The 19330-nt window shown below is 40.4% G+C and overlaps 1 protein-coding gene across 6 annotated transcripts in view; it reads left to right on the forward strand.

The window, feature by feature from the left end:
- Positions 1 to 19330, forward strand: part of Nhsl1 (NHS like 1) — a 219084-nt gene that overhangs the window by 119865 nt on the left and 79889 nt on the right. The window lies entirely within an intron of this gene.

Consider the following 19330-nt stretch of genomic DNA (forward strand, 5'->3'; position numbering starts at 1 on the left):
ACTGGCCTGTTTGCTTTGTTCTCAAAGTCTGTTAATGAGATATGGGCTTGTATTCTGTGGTCCCAGTCTTTATAGTTTTCACCCTAATTTATTATATTAAAACCCACTAGAGTCTTTAATGTTGTTATTTGAGTTTTGGATACTTGTTTATAGAGCAGGTACATATTTGATCAAACCGTGGAGGTAAGAAAAAAACAGAGCATCATTTTTTTATTCCTTTCCAGACATTCAGTTAATTCTTACCCTGGAGAGTATCTATCTGCAGTGAATTTCTAGAGAGCCTTAGGCTGACTGAATTTGAATATTTCTGAGAAGTAATTTTAGATAAAAGCAGTTATAAACTCTCGGGAAAGTTTTTCAAACTTTTTTTTTTTTTTTAAACTATGAAGAGTCAACAGTATTATTGGATAAAGGAGCATGGTAACCTAGTTAAGTTCCACAGTGCAGTTGAAGTCATTATGATCTAATGATAGCTCAAGGTTTAGGATTTTTAATTGAATGCAGGTGTGGAGTTGTTATGGGGTATGACTTATGCAGCTTTGACATATTTTCTCCACCCATTCCCATAACAGCAATTTCACTTTACTAAAGGATCTGTCAATTTCACGGACTCTTAGTTTCTGTGGTAACTTAGGAAAAAGTTAAAAGTCAAGTGTATGGCACGTGCTGAAGTGTGTATTCGAACCCCGAATCCACAATAGCTTTCAGTTTTCTGATCTGCCAGTATCCAGGACAAACTGTTGACAGTTGCTCTCCTCGTGTGATTGATAGCCTCCTGGATTACAGGAGTGATTTTGAAGTCATCCTTCGTGCTGCATTTTGAGGCAAACCCACTACAAAGTAGAGTTGAGCGAGATGAGACACACGACAGTAAGATTGGCTTGTTAATGGCGGTGTCCTCACTTTGGAAGGAAGCTTTCCGTAATTGGCCCGTTTCTCTTGCTTGCTCAGGTCCCAGGGGCTATTGTGTATGCGGCTGTGATTAGCATTGACCTTAAAGAAAACATGATTGCTCTTCTTTTTGGTTTAAATTATGTCCCTGTGTATTTCTTGTAATTGCTGAAAGAGAGCATTCTAATCAGATAGCCTCCTGCACTGATGCAAGTTTTCCTTTTCTCCACGGAGATTTTTAGAATGTTTTTATTAGTTTATAATAGTTGTACAGGGTCTTCTATTGTGATATTTTTATATATGCGTATAAGGGTTGGTTTATCTCCTCCATTGTTCTCCCTTTCCCCCTTCCCCTTCTTTTGGCTTTGACAGGTTTCAGTGTCCATATTCATACACGTGTAGGAAATAGACTAACCACATCCACCCTCCTTAATCCTCTTCCCTTTCTCTTCCCTCCCTCTTGTGTCCTCCTCTTAACATGACCTGTTTTACAATCCTGTCCTTCATTGTTCAAGTAAGCATTCATTGTTCAGAGGGGTTTCACCATGGTATCTATGCACTGAATATATTGTACTTTAATCAGTCTGACCCCCCTCTATTACTCCATTCACTTCTCCCCCTACCCCCATGTTGTTCAGCCATTTTCAGTGTGCTCTGTTGTCTTGTTCCCACACAGATGTGATACATTTCAATATTATTCACTTTCTTATCATTCTCTTCTTTCCTTCCTCCCCTAGAGGTTTTTTACCCCCCTGCTGAAGTCATGTCCACTCAGCTTTTTGTCAATTTGGCACTAGTAATGTGTCTTTGTAGAAGAGGGATGTCACCTTTGCCATTTCGGTTGCTTTAATAATGTAGCTGCAGTCACTCTTTGCTGTCACCATTGAAGCATCCCGGATGCCCCCATCCTATCCAAATGCATCTTGTCTGAGCAACATCTGAGCTTGCAGTCTTGGAGAAGCTGTTCTCTAAAGTTGTGCCAAGGTCCCTGTGGTTAACAAAGGCACAGTATGCCGTTCCTTAGCTGAGCAGTCAGTGATCCATCACAGTCTGAGTCAGGAGCTTCTGGCTAACCATATAATATGACTGATAGCAAACTATCAAGTGCATGTCACATATGTATATTCACAGTTACATTATTTAAAACATTAAGCTAACGTGTTTTTTGTCACTCAGATTGCATGCAGTGTAATCTAAGATGGTTCAGAATGTAAATTTCTCAATTACAGTATGTATCAGGTTCATCTTTATTATCTTTGCTGTGCTTTCTAACTGTGGCAAAGACTTTTCAGTCCATCAGCCTGATATTTCATAAAACATTAAGTCATGTGCTTGTGTGATATCACCATAATGTCCAATAGCTATGTCACCTACTGAACCAATCTTGTTTTAGACTGTAGCAAAGCATTGGCACACTGGCACTGGCGAGCAGACAGACCTGTATTAAGTTCCTAGAACTGCGGTAACAAAATACCATTGAATGAGTGGCTTGCAACAGAACTTTATTCACTCTCGTTGTCCAGGCCCCAAGTCCAAAATTATGGTGTTTGGCTCTAGGGAAGAATCTTTCCTTGGCTCGTCCCATTTCTGGTGGCCCCGGGTATCCCATGGCTGTAACAGCATCACACCAGTCTCTGCCTGTCTTCATGTGACCTTCTTTCCTGTGTGTCACTCTGTATCTTTGTGTCAGATGATTTTCTTATAAGGTCACCAGTTACTTCAGTGTCCTCATGTTGTCTCATTACATTTGCAAAACTATATTCCCAAACAAGATCCTGACGTTCTGGTGGGGCAGGAGGAGGGGGAGGGCAGAGGATTCTGGTTAGATACCATACAACCAAGCATAGTGAAGTATGCATAATGTCACCCAAATTGCGGTCACTTTATAGGAGGCGTGTTTATTGGAGGGACAGCTATAAGAATGACCACCTAATGTAGCTGCTTCGGCAGAGTGAGTTTAAGACATGTTTGTACGTCGATGGTTGAAAACCTACGCGTTTGACCAGCCATGCAAAAGAAAATGTTACCTCTTTATTTCCTTCAAACGACTCGGTTTTCTTTATGAACTTTTATCCTGCTAAAAAGAGAAAAACAAAATTGAATTTAGCTCACTGCAGTCAACTCAGTGTGAGCCATAACTTTAAACAGCTCAAGCTGTTGGATGATTTAGTCTTTCACAGTTCTCTGACTTTTTCTCCTTCTGAGTTTAAAAAATAAGGTAAGAAGGTCATATGTGCTGGGCATGGTAGTGCAGCCCCATAATCCCTGCTACTCCAGAGGCAGGAGGACGTCCAGTTGGAGGCTAGCCCAGGGAAATTCTGTAAGGCTCTATCTCTAAATATAGAATACAGGGCTGGCGGCATGGTTCAAGTGGTCGAATGTCTGCGTAGTCATCACAAAGCTGGATTCAAACCCCATTACCAACAACAAAAAAGGTAGCAGTTAAAACATGATGCTACTGTTATTATGAAAATGTTAATATGCACACCTTTTTCTGCTGAAAGAATAAGCTCCATGCTCTCTGAGCTTCAGAAGCCATATGCTGGTGACTTTCATACTGGATTTCCCCTGGTTTTTCATTTTTTTTCTGGGATTTTTTTTTTTTTGGTGGTACTGGAATTTGAACTCAGGGCCTCCACCATGAACCACTTAATCAGCCCTTTTTTGTGATGGATTTTTTGGAGATAAGGTCTTGAGAATTATTTGCCAGGGCTAGCTTCGAACCGCAATCCTCCTTATCTCTGCCTCCTGAGTATCTAGGATTACAGGCATGAGCCGCCAGGGCCTGGCTCTCTAGGGATTTTTAAACGTGGGTTTGGTGTTGGACTTTGCCTTTCTAAGCTTCAGCATGTCTTCCAACATCTAGAAATCTAGCTTCATAAAGCAGAAAAGTTGCAAATTCTGTGCAGCCGGGTGCGTCCCAGCTGCCTACGTGCTCCCCGGCTAGGGCTCTGTCTGGACCCTTCGCTTCACAAGCTACAAATGGAGGAAAAGTCTTTGCATTGTCTAATAATAGCCAGGAGTCATGTTGGAGGTTACAGCAGGGAGCAATCTCAAGCATGCGCTTCTGCTCCCACCAGGGCAGGGGCCCTCCCTCCCAGGCCTGCTCCTGGAGCTGTGCACAGGCCTCTCTCCAGTTGTCTCATGTATGTTGTGTATGTAAAAGAATTCCTTAGATTCTTGGCAGCATTTGGAAACTAATGTCAGGAATCAGAAACAGATTTGTTTTTTCAGTGCTGAAACAAGTGCATTTCAAGTGAGCTCTTGGAAGGTCCCTCGCCTTCTCAGATCTGTGGCTAAGCTGTCAGGGGATCATTGAGTGAAGTGTATGCTAGCTTACTCTTTGGTTCTGAGCATCGTTTTGAAAGATGTCAAAAATCAAACTGCAGGCTGGGCAACTGACGGCTCACACCTGGAATCTTAGCTACTCGGGAGGCTAAGATTGGGAGGATGGCTGTTTGATGCCAGCCTGGGCAGATAGAGACCCCCATCTCCAAAGTAACCCGAGCAAAATGAACTGGAGGTGTGGTTCAAGCAGTAGAGCTCCTGCTTTGCAAGTATGAAGCTCTGAGTACAAAGTACAGTCCCACCCCCAAAATAAAATCAAAATGCAAAGCAACCCTGGGACTATCACAGCTGTGTGACTCTGGACACTTCACTGTGCTACATTCAGAGTTTGAATTTTGTATAAAGTAGCATCTTTTAGAATAGTCTTCCCTATTCTGTCACCCTCCACTCATTTGAAAATTGCATATGATTGATTGTCAGTTGCTTATCTACCTCCAGCTACCATGGGGATTCACATTTGCTCAATCTGTGATTGAAAGTAGCACTTTTAATAAACCAACTGATGATGACACAGTTCTCAAACTGGAAGGAAGAGACCTTGAAATTTAATAAACCAAATAAAGCTGGCCTTGCATTTTTGTCTTCCGTATGAAAATGTTAGCATGCTTTCTTGTCCATTTTCTTCTTTTATAAGTGGTCAAAATCTGGTTTTCAAATTCAAGTATCATAGTAGAAACCAGATTACCTTGCTAAACAGGAGGTGCCATCTGGCAGGGCTCGAAGAGGGTGACAGGATTTTGCTACAGGAAGCACACAGAGCTCAAGCCCTGCCTATTTCTGGAGCCTTCTCTGTGCGAGGGTCTATAAGTAATTTGGTAGAACTGAATCAAGTGACTTAATTACTGAAAACATGGGCAGAGATTTCAGTTAAGTTCTCCATTTTAATATTTGCCATCCTTTTCGACCACCCCACTGTCCCTTCTGTGATGCTTGCTCATTTGGGGGTACTGTATGTACCTAGCCATGTTGAACACCCTCTACTTATAGTGATGTGACCAGTAGCTTGCTCACACATCAGTGAAGGTGACAGTTAATAGATGGACAGATGGGATCAGTATGATAAAGCCAGTTTCCCACTCAGGACATCATGTTACCACTGTCATGATGCAGGGATAGGAAGATTTCTATTTAAAATATCAGAAGAAAATACTGCCCCAAACAGCCTAAGGGTCTTTGAGCAGTGAACAGCATTGGCCTGATTAAACAGCTTGACAGGCCGTATTGGGGGTATGCAGTAGAAGGCAGATATTCTTAAACTGAAAATGTAAATTATTTTCTAAAATCATATACAGCAATGGAATTAAATTTAAAATTTAAGATTTTAATTTGGCAGGGAATATAGAATGACAAACTTGGGTACAATGTCACCAGCATTCATGTTCTGTCTGGGGATTATGTGACATTTATTCATTTTTGTTAACTTCGATTGGGTTTGGACTTTTTTGGTTGAAGTTACAGTCAAAATGTGATTAGTCCTGGGAACCACTGAGACAAAAGGCCATGCTGACTTGACTGTGGGTTTAGTGTGTGGGGGACATAAGAGAAATGTGAGTTCCCATGGCCACCTTTTCTTTGGAATGTCTTCTTATAACTTTTTTTTCTTTAGCAAAATTTTTCAACTTTTTATATTGTTGTACTAGAGGTACATTGTGACATTTACAAAAGTACTTAAATATATCTTAGTTAAATTAACCCCCTCCATCATTCTTTATCCCCCTCCCCTTCTTAGAATAGTTTCAGTGGGTCTCATTTTTCCATTTTCATACATGAGTATATAATATTTCCAGCATATTTCACTTGCCTACACCTTTTCCTTATATCCTCCTCCCTCTCACTGGTACCAACACCAAGAAAGGATCTGTTTTACCTTCCTGTTCTCTGTTTTTGAAAAAAGACGTATTTGTTTGTTTGTTTAAGATAGCTATACAGGGAGTTTCATTGTGCCATTTCCATGTATATATGTATTGTAACCCAAATTGGTTTATCACTTCCAAAAGCTGGAGTCTTTTTTTTTTCATTTTCCTGCCACACTGTATTGCATTTCTGAATATTCCACAAAATTTCATATGTCCTTCAGCTGACAAATATGGGATTTTTTAAATTATTATTTTTAAAATTTTTCTTTTATTCATATATGCATACAATGTTTGGGTCATTTCTCCCCCCTTCCCCCCCACCCCCTCCCTTACCTCCCCCCCGCCCACTCCCTCCCTTACCCCCCCAACCCCTTGCTACCATGCAGATACTATTCTGCCCTTATCTCTAATTTTGTTGAAGAGAGAGTATAATCAATAATAGGAAGGACCAAGGGTTTTTGCTAGTTGAGATAAGGATAGCTTTACAGGGAGTTGACTACATTAATTTCTTGTGTGTGTGTGTTACCTTCTAGGTTAATTCTTTTTGATCTCACCTTTTCTTTAGTTCCTGGTCCCCTTCTCCTATTGGCCTCAGTTGCTTTAAGGTATCTGCTTTAGTTTCTCTGCGTTGAGGGCAACAAATGCTATCTAGTTTTTTAGGTGTCTTACCTATCCTCACCCCTCCCTTGTGTGCTCTCGCTTTATCATGTGATCAAAGTCCTATCCCCTTGTTGTGTTTGCCCTTGATCTAATGTCCGCATATGAAGGAGAACATACGATTTTTGGTCTTTTGGGCCAGGCTAACCTCACTCAGAATGATGTTCTCCAATTCCATCCATTTACCAGCGAATGATAACATTTCGTTCTTCTTCATGGCTGCATAAAATTCCATTGTGTATAGAAACCACATTTTCTTAATCCATTCGTCAGTGGTGGGGCATCTTGGCTGTTTCCATAACTTGGCTATTGTGAATAGTGCTGCAATAAACATGGGTGTGCAGGTGCCTCTGGAGTAACCTGTGTCACATTCCTTTGGTTATATCCCCAAGGGTGGTATTGCTGGATCATATGGTAGATCAATGTTTAGATTTTTAAGTAGTCTAGCTGGAGTCTTTTTAAAAAGACTTCCCTGCTAATCATGACCCTGCTAATTCGTAGCAAGAATAATTAATGTTAGTGAAGAAGATGCAAGAAATCTCAGCTCTGTTGATTAATCATATAAGCTTGTCTCTTGAGTAAAGTTCTCCTTAGCTGAGAGAATAGAATACAAGTTGAAGATTCACTTCTAGCTGACACAAGATGCTGATCACTTTCTTATCAGTATACAATAATTTTATTTAAATTTGACATAAGTGCTTAAAAAGTTACGGATTAGCTAGGAACCAGTGCCTCACGTCTGTAATCCTAGCTATTCGGGAGGCAGAGATCAGGAGGATGGAGGTTCAACACAAACACTCAAAAAAACCCACACAAAAAAGGGCTGGTGGAGTGGCTCAAGGTGTAGGACCCAAATTCAAACCCAGCACTGCAAAAAAGAAAGAAAGAAAAAAAAAAAACTGATTAGACTTGTGAAAGTAAGACTGATTTGTGTCAATTTGCAAATAAGCTGTTTTTATATGAGGCAGATGCATTTCTTTGTTTTCATCATAGCATATTGATACTAACCTTTAAAAACTTTTCTGGACTTGTAGTAGTATAAATACCTCCAGATGAATAAAAAGTCTTCCAGTCGCATCTCCTGGCAGATGAGTGTTGTAGCAACATAAAAATTTTGAAAGCCGTGTGAGCTGGAGAGAGTGTCCTGATACCATGCTAACTGCTCCAAGGGAAGTGTTCTCTGCCACAGTGATTGAGACAAAACCTTTCCTTTTTGGAAATGTTTCCTGGCAGAACAAATACTTGATAAACATGTAAAGCAAGATTTGGACTACTCAGATGGAGGCTTTTTTGTTTTTAAATACTCTCCACATCTAGATGAGAGGGATGCATGGGTGATAGTTTTACCTTCACAGACGTGGAAATGTCCTTATTTTAGTTTCAGTGCTGTGCTGAGGAACTGGTAAAAAGCTTCCCTTGATTTAGGGATTAATTCTCTTCCCAGTGTGTTCCTTTGCAGTAACTGGCAGCCCACTCCCTCAGAGCAAAGGCAGGTGAGAGTAAAGTTATCTAATTGAACTGTTATTAAAATTACAATGCAAGTTTAAAACCACAGGTTGAGAGTCCCTAATCTGGAAATCCAAAATCTGACATGCTCCAAAATCCAAAACTTTTTGAGCACCAACATGGTGCCACAAGTGGGAAAAAATCCATACCCGACCTCACCGGATGGCTGGCAGTCAAAAATGCAGGTGCACAAAAAATACTGTGTACATTTACCTTCAGGCTGCATGTATAAGGTTTACGCGAAACAGGTGACTTTAGTCTTTAGACTTGAGCCTCATTCTAAGATGCAAATATTCCAACCCCCAATCCCTCCTCCAAAAAAATTCCTGAAATCTGAACTTTTCAGCTAAGGAATACTCAACCTGTATCATACACAAAAGATGAGATTATATATCTGTCTTATAAATGCTGCATCTATGAACGACATAAAGACTAAATCCAGATGAGTGTATTTTTAATGACTTTAGGCAAGACTTAAATATAACACATTAGTTTAATACTTGCCAGTAGTGTTAGGGTTGAGTTTACAAGACTACTTCTACAGAGACTGCTTCTTTTCAGTCATCTAATGAGAACACACAATGCTAAACATCCAGTGACTTTCCAGCTTTCCATAGAGAGTTCTGTTGGTATGGCAAATGTTAGAAATCTTTATTCACACAACCTTTTGACCTATGATAATGAAATTGGCTGGAAAGGAGTTTGTCTTTGTTGCTCCCTAACCTTGTCACCTTCTTGAACCATTGAATAGATCCATTGTTGGCACGTTATCTGGAAAGAAAAAGCCCCTAAAATAGAAGGAATTCTTTTGGCACATGATATATGGAAGGATTCTCCCAGAGTGCTTTTTTGGCCTGGGTTTGATGAGGTTTTCATTACTCTCATTTTCCCTTTCTTTTTTTCATCTTTGGGAAGTGACTTTCAAGCTCTGTGCCTGAAGAGCAGCAACTTTTCTGAGTCTCCTGCGTGACATTGACCTTCAGCAACTCTGTGATGTCTGGAATTAGGTCAGACTGTATGGATGCCCTGTAGTGAAACAAGAGACTGGCTTTTGCTGCTAGAGTAGGGCTGTCCTCACTGTTTTCTAGTAAGGAAATCCAGTGGATAACTCCAGGTTTTTTTGTTTGTTTTTTAAATCTCTAGCCTAAACCCCTCTCCTAAATTTCAAATGCAAATATCCAGTTGCCTACTGCATATCAGAACTCCTCCCACCCCAAAATACACATCCAACTGGCAGAGTGGCTCAAGTGGTAAAGCACCTGTCTAACAAGTGTGATGCCCTGAGTTCAAATTCCAGTACTGCCAAAAAAAACCAAAAAACAACAAAAAAAAAACACCTTCCCAAAACACACATCTGTTCTTCCACAGCCTTCCTTGTTTTGGTGGCAAAGTCATCTTCCAAAAACCTTGAAGTCATGTGTTCCTCTTTGTCTCATTTGGCAGGCAATCCTATTGACTGTTAGTTTTACATTTTTTTTTTTTCTTGTAATCTGCCTACCTCTCATCTCCTTCACTGATACCTGCCTGGCCTGAGTCTTACCTGACTTTGGTAATAGCTTCCCTTTACGGTCTGTTTTCAACCCAATAGCCAGAGTAAATCTTTTAAGACTTAAATGAGATTATGTCACTTCTTTGTCTAATACCTCACTTCACTCAAAATAAATACTCATATTGGCAATTCTGTTGGTCTTGGGAGTGTTGATCCAAGGCCCAAACTATACCATCAGTAGAGGTGTTTTCCTAAGCTGTGTAACTTGCAACAACATCTGGTCCTTTAGTCTGGCAGAAAGGGAGAAGGTTTCCCTACTTGAAGTACAGTTGCAGGTGAGCCGTTGTTCTTGTTTGGCGTTTGATGCTTGTGGAACTTGCTGTGTTTAATGTGACCCCACATTTTCCCGCAATGTGCGTGAGCGCTATTCTACCCCATCCCATTTTATCATTAAAAGCAGCAATCTTTGTACTAAATGCAGCTACAGAGATTTACCTTTGGGCTTCATTAAATAAGTGATAGAGTTTCAGTTGGAATTTTGAAAAATTGATTCCCATGGCTTTACTAATAGCAAATAAGTTAGAACAAAGCAGTAGAGAGCCCATCCAAATTAGAAAGCTTGCGGAAGTGTTCCAAAAAGTCTTCTGATGAGAAGTACAGGACAATGTAGCCTTTCTAAGTACTCTCGCTGTTTTTTTAAATAACCTTATTAAAATGAAGGGCAGGCTCCACCCCAGTACACTGAGTGGGATTTGCATCTTCTTAGGGACAGAACTACTTTTTTTTTTTTTTTTTGCAGTTCTGGAGCTTGAACTCAGGGCCTTCACATTGAACCACTCCACCAGCCCAATTTTTTGTGATAGGGTTTTTCAAGATAGGATCTCATGAACTGTTTGCCCAAGCTGTCTTAAAACTGCAATCCTCCTGATCTCTGTCTCCTGAGTAGCTAGGATTACAGGTGTGAGCCACCAGTTCCTGGCATAGAACTACTTCTTAATGTGTGGGGAGATGTGTTGAGGTGCTCTGGCTTTCCCTTTGAGGGCTTAGCCTGTTAATTTGACCTGAAAGGATCCTAATAGATATGTCAATTAAAGGAATGACATATTTAGTGTATCTTAGGTGAAAAGGTTTGTAACCATAATGTACTTTGAAAATGAAGATTCTTTTTAAAGATATAGAGAAATATATAAGTGGATTTTTACTGCTTTTAATGGGACTGAAAACATGCAGGCAAAAGTCAGAGCAAGAAAGATTTTCAACTGGGTCTTATTTTCTAGAGCAACCCAATAGAAAAATCCAATGAAATAATTTCAGTCACTTGATGGCTTGTAAAAGGGGGAACTAGTCATAGAGGAGGAGCAAAGTGAATGTGTTTCTAGAAGTTCACACATTCAGAACATTGTAGTCTAAGCTGTGTGGTGATGATGAGGGGGAGACATGACTAAGGTACCTTCTTTGTCCTAGAAGTGGTCGCTCATCCTTGAAAATGACCTGTTTCCTGTGGGCCCCTCTCAGATACTGTGAAGTGACCTACTTCCTTGATCAAAGGATTGAGGATTTACTTGCCCAGGAGAAGGACACTGTTTGTTTAAGCACTTCCCTCCTTCTTGGGTTTTCTTTTTCTTTTTAAAAAAAAATACTCCAATGCATAATTTCATGGGCAGGCAATTGATTACAGGAAAAAGTTATTTTTAGAAACATGGAATTATTTTCTTTTAGCAAATAATTGTTTAACTGTGTGATTGTTCATATGTCTGAGTATTCATTGTAACTTCATTTGGTCTTCCTATTCTTTGTTCTAAATTTTTAGATCCAGTGGATTATTTTGTAGGATTCCACTGTATGGATTTCATTCTATTTTTCCATCACAACATTTGTTCCCCATTTTCTCTATAAATATGTTTACAATCTGGGCGTGTGAGTTTCTGTCTGCATTGGACACTGTGTAAGCAAGCTGCTTATTACTTACAGTGCAAGTAGAAGCGCCCTATTAGTATCTGTTGAGTGGTTGACTGCTTAGCTGTGTTAGGGGCTTTATTCCTTCCCCTTTCTTTGTGAACTTTTGTGGATATTTTTAGTTATAGGAACTTCTGACCTCATAGATGTCTTTCAGCTTCTGCTCACAAAGTGGATCCATCGTTTTCATGTCCAGTTGAGATTTCACTAAATTACACGTTACACGTAATTAACGTGATGGCAGTGTTATCAACCATGAGTAAAACTTTTCATGTGACCCCAGAATCAGGAGAGTTTCAAAATCTGGGCCTAGCATTTATTAACTCTGAAGACGCCACTTACCCACTCAGAGCCATTTCTCTCATCTGATAAACAGAAGTGACTGCTCCGCCTACTTGATGGAGTTATTTGTAGGGCATCAAAAGAGATAAGGTGCCCAGAATGTAGCTGAAAACTAGACATCCCTTTTACCTTTTCTTCCATCCCCTGTCAGTTCCACTCACTAGTATGTTCTAGAGCCCATCTCTCATCCTCTGAGTCAGCACAGCCCTAGCGAGGTGAGTCTCATGTCTAAAAAAGTCTCCTAACTGGCTGGGTCTAGGTTCAGCAACTAAAATCCCTTCTCCAAACTCAATCCTGAATGGGAACAACAGACCACAGTGTGTCTCTTCTCTTGTTTAAAATTCTTCAATGTCCAATCACCACCCTTCCATGGCCTTTAGGATAAGGTGTTAATTCCTCAACATGACAAGGAAGAGCTGGGCATGAGAGGATGCCTCACTGATTTTCTCCCCAGCCTCAATTCTTCCCTCTTTTTCTCATCTCTGTTCCCTACTTTTGTTCACCGTCTTTGGTTGCTGCAGGGCCCTCTGCTTAGAAGGAATACCTGTTTCTCTCTAACTTAGACCCCACTTAAAGAACTCAGTGCAGATGTTACCTTCTCTAGGAAGCTCTCCATAGCATTCCAAAGCTGGTAATTTACCCCTTCCCTCTTCTACCATGCTGACATACAGCTGTCTGTTGTCTTGTGCTTGGCAATATGAACCTAGAAGGCAGAGAACCTACATTATTCATTATCCTCCATGCCAAGGTTTACATGAATATCAGCTGAGTTAATGCATTAATAATTAAAAATCTTTAAGAAAATTCTGAAGTATCATCTCGCTTAGTATAGAAGCAAAATAAAAAGTATTACTCTGCTCCCTTACAGAAAGCTATATACTGTTCACACCAAGAACACCACCGCTCACGCTGGCTATTCTCTATTATTACTGTGGAGTTGAAATGCACAAAGAATTTCAAGTAAGATTATTTATCTTGGAAAGAAAAGTATCCGTGCCAAAATATCCTAAGATAATTAGGATTTTACCTGAAGAATTCTGTTCAGGATGCAGTGCCACAATGTTCTGTAAGAGTGAAATAACAGAGATGTCAACCAAAAGCAGAAATTCTAGACTAGGTGTGTAATATTTATTACATGGAAAGATGACAAGTACAAAAGCAAACTCTTCAAGAAAAGTACAGATCATTTAATGACTGATTCATATTTCAAATCAATCTGCTGTCACAAAGTACCATAGGCTGGTCAGTTTCTAATCAATGGATATTTATTTCTCATAGTTCTGGAGGCCTGGGTTCTGAAATCAGGGATCCGGTATGGGGTCTGACGATGTTCCTCTTTCAGGTTGTGGGCTGCTGTCTTTGTTATTTTCACCTAGCAAAAGACATTGAAGGAACTCTCTAGGGCCCCATTTCTGAAAGCTTCACCCTCTTGACCTAATCATCTCCAAATGTCCCATCTCCTAATATGGTCTCTTTAGGGGTTAAGATTTCAACATGTGTATTTGGGGGAGACAAACATTCAGTCCACTACTATCATATTAAGGTAAAATGGTCTGTTAGAGTCTTCTGGAGTTGAGGAATCCAAATCATGGAAAATTTCTTACTCACTATTCTGACTGCAGTAGGCAGAAATGGCTGCCCTGATTTTCATCCCTTCGTATCATGTGTGTCAGTGTCTTACACTACTGGGTAAAAAAAGACACTTTGCAGATGTAATGAGGATTACTAATCAGTTTTACAAAAGGGTGAGTAGCCTGGATTAGTCAGGTGCTTGTGTTGTGATCACAGGAGCTGTCAACAGCTGGTGACAAAAGGAAATGCTTAGAAATTCTGAGCTTGAGGAGTCAGCTGTGCCATGCTTGAAGATGGAGTGGGTCACAAGGCACGAGGAAACGGTGAGAAGCAACTGCATTCTTCCAACACCTGGAATGGGCCTCCAGGTCAAGGCCAGGCCAGCCCACACCTTGATTTAGGCCTTGGGGGACCTTGTGCAGGGCTTCGAGCTAAGCCCACTAGACCACCAACGTATAGAACTGTAGGATAATGAGTAGGAATTATTTAGAGTTCTAACTTCATGATAATTTGGTACAAGAGCATGTGGCATGACTTTCATACAGGCAACATTGATTGACAGTGAGCCTTTTTTAGCTATAGAAAATTAATTTAGAATGTAACACACATGTACAGGAAAGCAATGAGAGTCAACTCCCTGTATAGCTGTCCTTATCTCAACTTAGCAAAAACCCTTGGTCCTTCCTGTTATTGCTTATACTCTCTCTTCAACAAAATTAGAGATAAGGGCAAAATAGTTTCTGCTGGGTATCGAGGGGGCGGAGTGGGTGGTAAGGGAGGGGGTGGGGGCAGCGGGGAGAAATGACCCAAGCATTGTATGCACATATGAATGAAAGAAGTTAAAAAAAAAAAGAAAACTAGTACACCAGCAAAATAATAAGTGGGGTTGGGGGTTGAGAATGTCTTGGTTTGGGAACTTTTAGGAAGAACCGACTTCCACTAGGCCTTATGATTGTCTGACAAACATTAAATTGAGTGTCCTTTCTGACACGTGTACAAGATCTTTATTTCTGGCTGATCCAAGTTCTTCCTGTGAACTCAGGAACATCATAGTTGACCCAAGGCATGCTCCTGAGTGTGTCTCAGACTTCTAAGGGGTTCCGTGGAAAAATCAGCCAAAGGGATCCTTACACCATTATATGCTGACTTTGTGCAGGAAAAGTTAACAACAACAAATCAAAGGAACGAAGGGTGTTTTTGGTAGTAGGATATCAAAGGCGCATTCTCATTTTCTCCGAGTGTTTTGTCAAAGCAGGACATTTGAGATGTTTACTTCTCCTTAGCTCTGCTTTTCTAATGTGCCATATGAGAGGCAGGCTCTTTGTGAAAGGCTCCCTGGAACCTTAAATACTTGAAACAAACCAGTCTTTCGTTAATCAAAAGGAGGGTTTGATTTTGACTTCATTTTAGAAATACTATTGTACTGTCTTATCTACTATTCTAAAAGCCATTAAATTTAGTTGTGTACAGGACAAGCAAAGTCTGGGCTGTGCTTTGCCAGTGTGGTGAATTTGTCCACATTAAATACTGAAATGGCTGACTTCATATCAAAGGAGAGAATGTTTATGTCTGCATAGAATGATAATAAGAGTTAGAAGTTGACAGTTGACAGTCTCTCTTAATTACTTGTGTAGAATTGACTGCTGCCTACATTTGCCTACAGAGTAAATCATGAATGATACATTTATCTATTTCAAATGACATTATTATAGATAACTCCTTGAACTGCTATCAATGGATTTGACAGGCTATGGATTTGATGAGCCACCATTGCAAGAAGGTGGAAACTAGGCAGATGTTTTTTGCTTGCTTTGGCTAGTTTATATGCGTAATGAATTTGAGATCAAATCCTTACTTTGGCTTGGCGTTTTGTTTGGTGCTGGGGATTGGAACCTGGGACCTTTGGAATGCTAAGCGTGTGCTCTACCACTGAGCCACCCTGCAGCCCCTAAGTAAGAGTTCAGTTGATGTACTGTTTTTCACTCATCATTTAGCTATGGTTTACATTTTTGCTTTCCTAAGCCAGTCTCTTCTCTTTATCTTAGTGGATTGATTTTTTTCCCCCCAAAAGAAATGTTTATTTAGTATACAGCACATCTTCTGCACAGTGGCGCTTGAAGGTCAGATGGGCAGGTAAATTGTCACTCCCCATTTCCTTTCTTCCACCACCCTAAGACTTGGCACAATTGTTAACCCAGATCTGCTTTGATTTCTTTTTCTTTTTCTTCTAAAGTCCATTGTGTATCCCTTCCTTCTGAATGGAAGGCTTTTTCTATTCTACCTCTCTCCTTTACTTCTCTATTACTCTAACTATTCTCTGAATATTAGCAATATATTTTTAAAAAGTAATACAAGACAGAAAGTCTTGGTAGTTTAGACTGATCGTGTAATCATCTGGAATTGTATTTATATATACAGCCTTATAATTATGTCAGATATCTTGCTTTCTCTCCATGAGCACCTCATTTGAGTCTTATGTGTATAATTTACCAGTTTGCAGTGGATTACAAAATACACATTGGAATTTGGCCCAGGCACTTCAGAAGAGGAGGAGTCTAGGAGGTATAAATAGGAAACAAGGGTTGGCGTCCAGTTCATAGGCTCTTGTTGGGGCTTTTTAATCACTAATGTCTTTGGCACAGCCAGTGAAAGTACATAGCAGTGGGGCAAGTCACTTGGTTTCCCCAGTCCCAGCCCTTTCTTCTCTAAAATGGGCAGTCCCTAACGCAGAGGAGTTTCATGAGCACTAAATGGGGCAATGCAGTCAAAGCTTGCCTGGAACTTGGCTAGGCCCAGTAACTGTTAACTCCTACTTGTCTCATTGTCATGTGTGTGTTAAATGCTACATGGCCTCTGAAAATCTGACTGGTATTTGTGACACTGCAGCACCAAAGAGGGTCTTTCCTCTTTGGGTTTTCATTTTCCCAACTGGACTGGTGAGGCCCCTGGTGTGCACCCACTTCTTTCTCCTGTTCATATGTAAATGCTTGGCTAATGCTTGGACACTGGTAACCCTGCTGCTGTCTGACTTGCCATTTATCTTGAGCTATAAATTCAACCACTATTCACAGTTGTAAATGAGGGGATTTGTTTTCATGGTGCTGCCAACCTCAGAAGCCTTATTACAAATTTCAAAAGAAAAGAAACTTACTTCTTTCTTTCACCTTTGCCTTCCCTCTGTCAGGTTCCCAGGCTGCTGTTCTGAGCAAACTCAAACCATCATCCAATGTCTTATGATTTTTGGTGGTGCTTGACAGTACAGCGCCACTCCCCCCAACCCCCTCCTCCCCAGCTCTGTACTTACTGTTGGTTTCCAAGAATGTAACTAGGACAGAAATCCTTATCTGTACAAAATCCAGTGTGGCCCCCAGCATTGGTCTTGACCTCCTGTGTCAACAGGTTAAGGAGGAGGAGGCTGAAGAGCCGGGATGGGGATTTGTATGCTGCTTATACAGCTGGCTCCATTTGCTTTCTTGTTTAAACATTGCAGAGACAAAGAAGCTAACGTTAGACGCATGACAGGGTCCAGTCCCTTTTAAAAGCATGTATCTTCTAGTATAAAAAAGCAGAAGAGATGCTGGTGGAATTTCAAAACTTACCAAGAATAACAAACATTTCATCAATACTATCAAAATGGGTTTTGTTCAACATAAAAACATGAGTCAGTTTATTTTCAAATTCATTAGTGTAGAAGTTAAAGATAGATGGAAAGAAGGGTTATTTAAATGCAAAAGCCAACACTTTAGAACATGATGAGATAAAGTTTAAATTCAAAACTACACACAGAGGAAAATGACTAGACTTACATGTTTTTATTTTCAAACAAAAAAATGAAAATCCCTCAGCCTGAGGAAAAGTATGAGGAAACATAGCATTGAAACAGCTTATAATAAAAATATGAAAAGGCAAATTCACCAGAATTTGTTTCGCTTATTTGTAGGCATTCTGTGTAAAAGAGGGGCAGGGAAGTAACAAAAGAGAGAAAAGTGAGGCCTATATGGAAAAATGTTTTAACATAACTTGAGAGTGTGTTTTAAATTTTATTTTTATTATCGAAATCATTTTAGTCAAATATTTTTGAATCATTTTTCCTCTACAAGTTTCCTTATCAGATCCCAAAGTATCCCTCAAACACTTCAGTTGTAATTAAAAACTCCCCTGTATAGCCTGGTGTATCAGCCCAGCTGTCATTTCTCTTTTGTTTATTTTTTACTTTGCGTCAGAGTACGTACATCCCTGATTCTATATGTTCTAGCTCTGGGTGTATTATAGTGAGTATGTATGACAGAATTCTTGCTATATCTGACAGGCTAGAAACCCTCTCTCTCTTATCTATACCACACAAATACTGTGTCCAAAATAGAACAGAGTGCTTAACTAGTGCAACTCTGTCATTGCAGAGGTGAAAAAAACAAACCCCAGATGCATTAAGACTCCAGGTCTCACAGAGCAAGGTGAGGCCTAGAAGTTTCTAGGCTTTGCCACCTGCTATTCTTTTTCCACCAAAGTCTGCAACCAGCCCAACTGCTACTTTACATAAACCCTTTCAGCACCCCCAACCAGATCCCTCTTTAGCTCCTGTCATTGAAAGCTGTGTTAAACAGAACTTGCATCACTTAGATGATCTTTAAGTATTTTTTTTTTAGTGTATTTCTGTTATTTAAGGATGACCCTCTAATAATTTTTTTGGTCTACTTCAATATTTTAAAACTCTGCTTTCACTTGTGTGCCCTTTTGCTAGGGATTAAAACAAACAAGCAAACAAACAAAAACCTTTGAATCTCCTAGTGTTTCCTCTTTGAACAACTAACTGTGTGACAACATCTCTTAAAGCTGACTTTTTGCACACCCTCTGATCCAGCAAATTCCTCTCCCAGGGTGAACCCCCAAATGTCCATAAATAATAAAGTCTTCCCATACAACACTAAGGGTAAGCACAGCACCACTCCAGGTGACCCCATAGATGAATCTCGCCCACGCAGAGACTAGTTCTATCACACTGGTTTTGAACTAGCCGGGCAAAGAATCTATGGTGCTTCTGCTGGAGTAGTGGTTAGGTCTGGGGACAGGGTAGTGACGGCAAGGGTATAAGCAGGACCCTCTGGGAGCTGGTGGTGTCCTGTACCTCGATCTGCGTGCTGGTTAGATGGGCATTCACCTTGTGGCGATTCATGGAGCAGCCACATAGTTTGTGCACTTTTGTGTACTCAGTAAAAAGTTTATTTAACATCCAAGCTTAATTTTAGCTTCTGCTGCTCCTGCTCTGTCTGAGTGGAGCTCTCTGTTTACTTAGGTGAGTGCTCCTTCCTACCCAGAGGGGGGTAGGTAGTTCAGAGTAGCCTCAAGGGTCTCACACCTGGTTTGAATTCTCACCCCCACTTGGCATATTTGGAAACTCTGAAAATTCCTAACTTCTCTATTTGCTCAACTCAGAAAATTAGGATAATAACAGCTGGTACATCTCAGGGCTGTGACATGATTTAAATGAGATAATGCACATACTGTTCACTCCCAGCTATTATTTTTGTTTCCCTAAAGACAGTTCTGCATTCTTAAAGCATGAAGCAATCTTGGCATTTGACCCCAGGCTAGGCCTGCAGCATGGACCCATAGTGTACGGTTTTGACTTTCTTGTTCTTAAATCCTCAGAGGCTCCAAACCCCAACATTACTCATCTGCTCCAGTACTTCAAGCTCATGATGACTGCATATCA

This window comes from Castor canadensis, chromosome 1 (genome assembly GCF_047511655.1).
Source record: "Castor canadensis chromosome 1, mCasCan1.hap1v2, whole genome shotgun sequence".
Classification (NCBI taxonomy): Eukaryota; Metazoa; Chordata; class Mammalia; order Rodentia; family Castoridae; genus Castor; species Castor canadensis.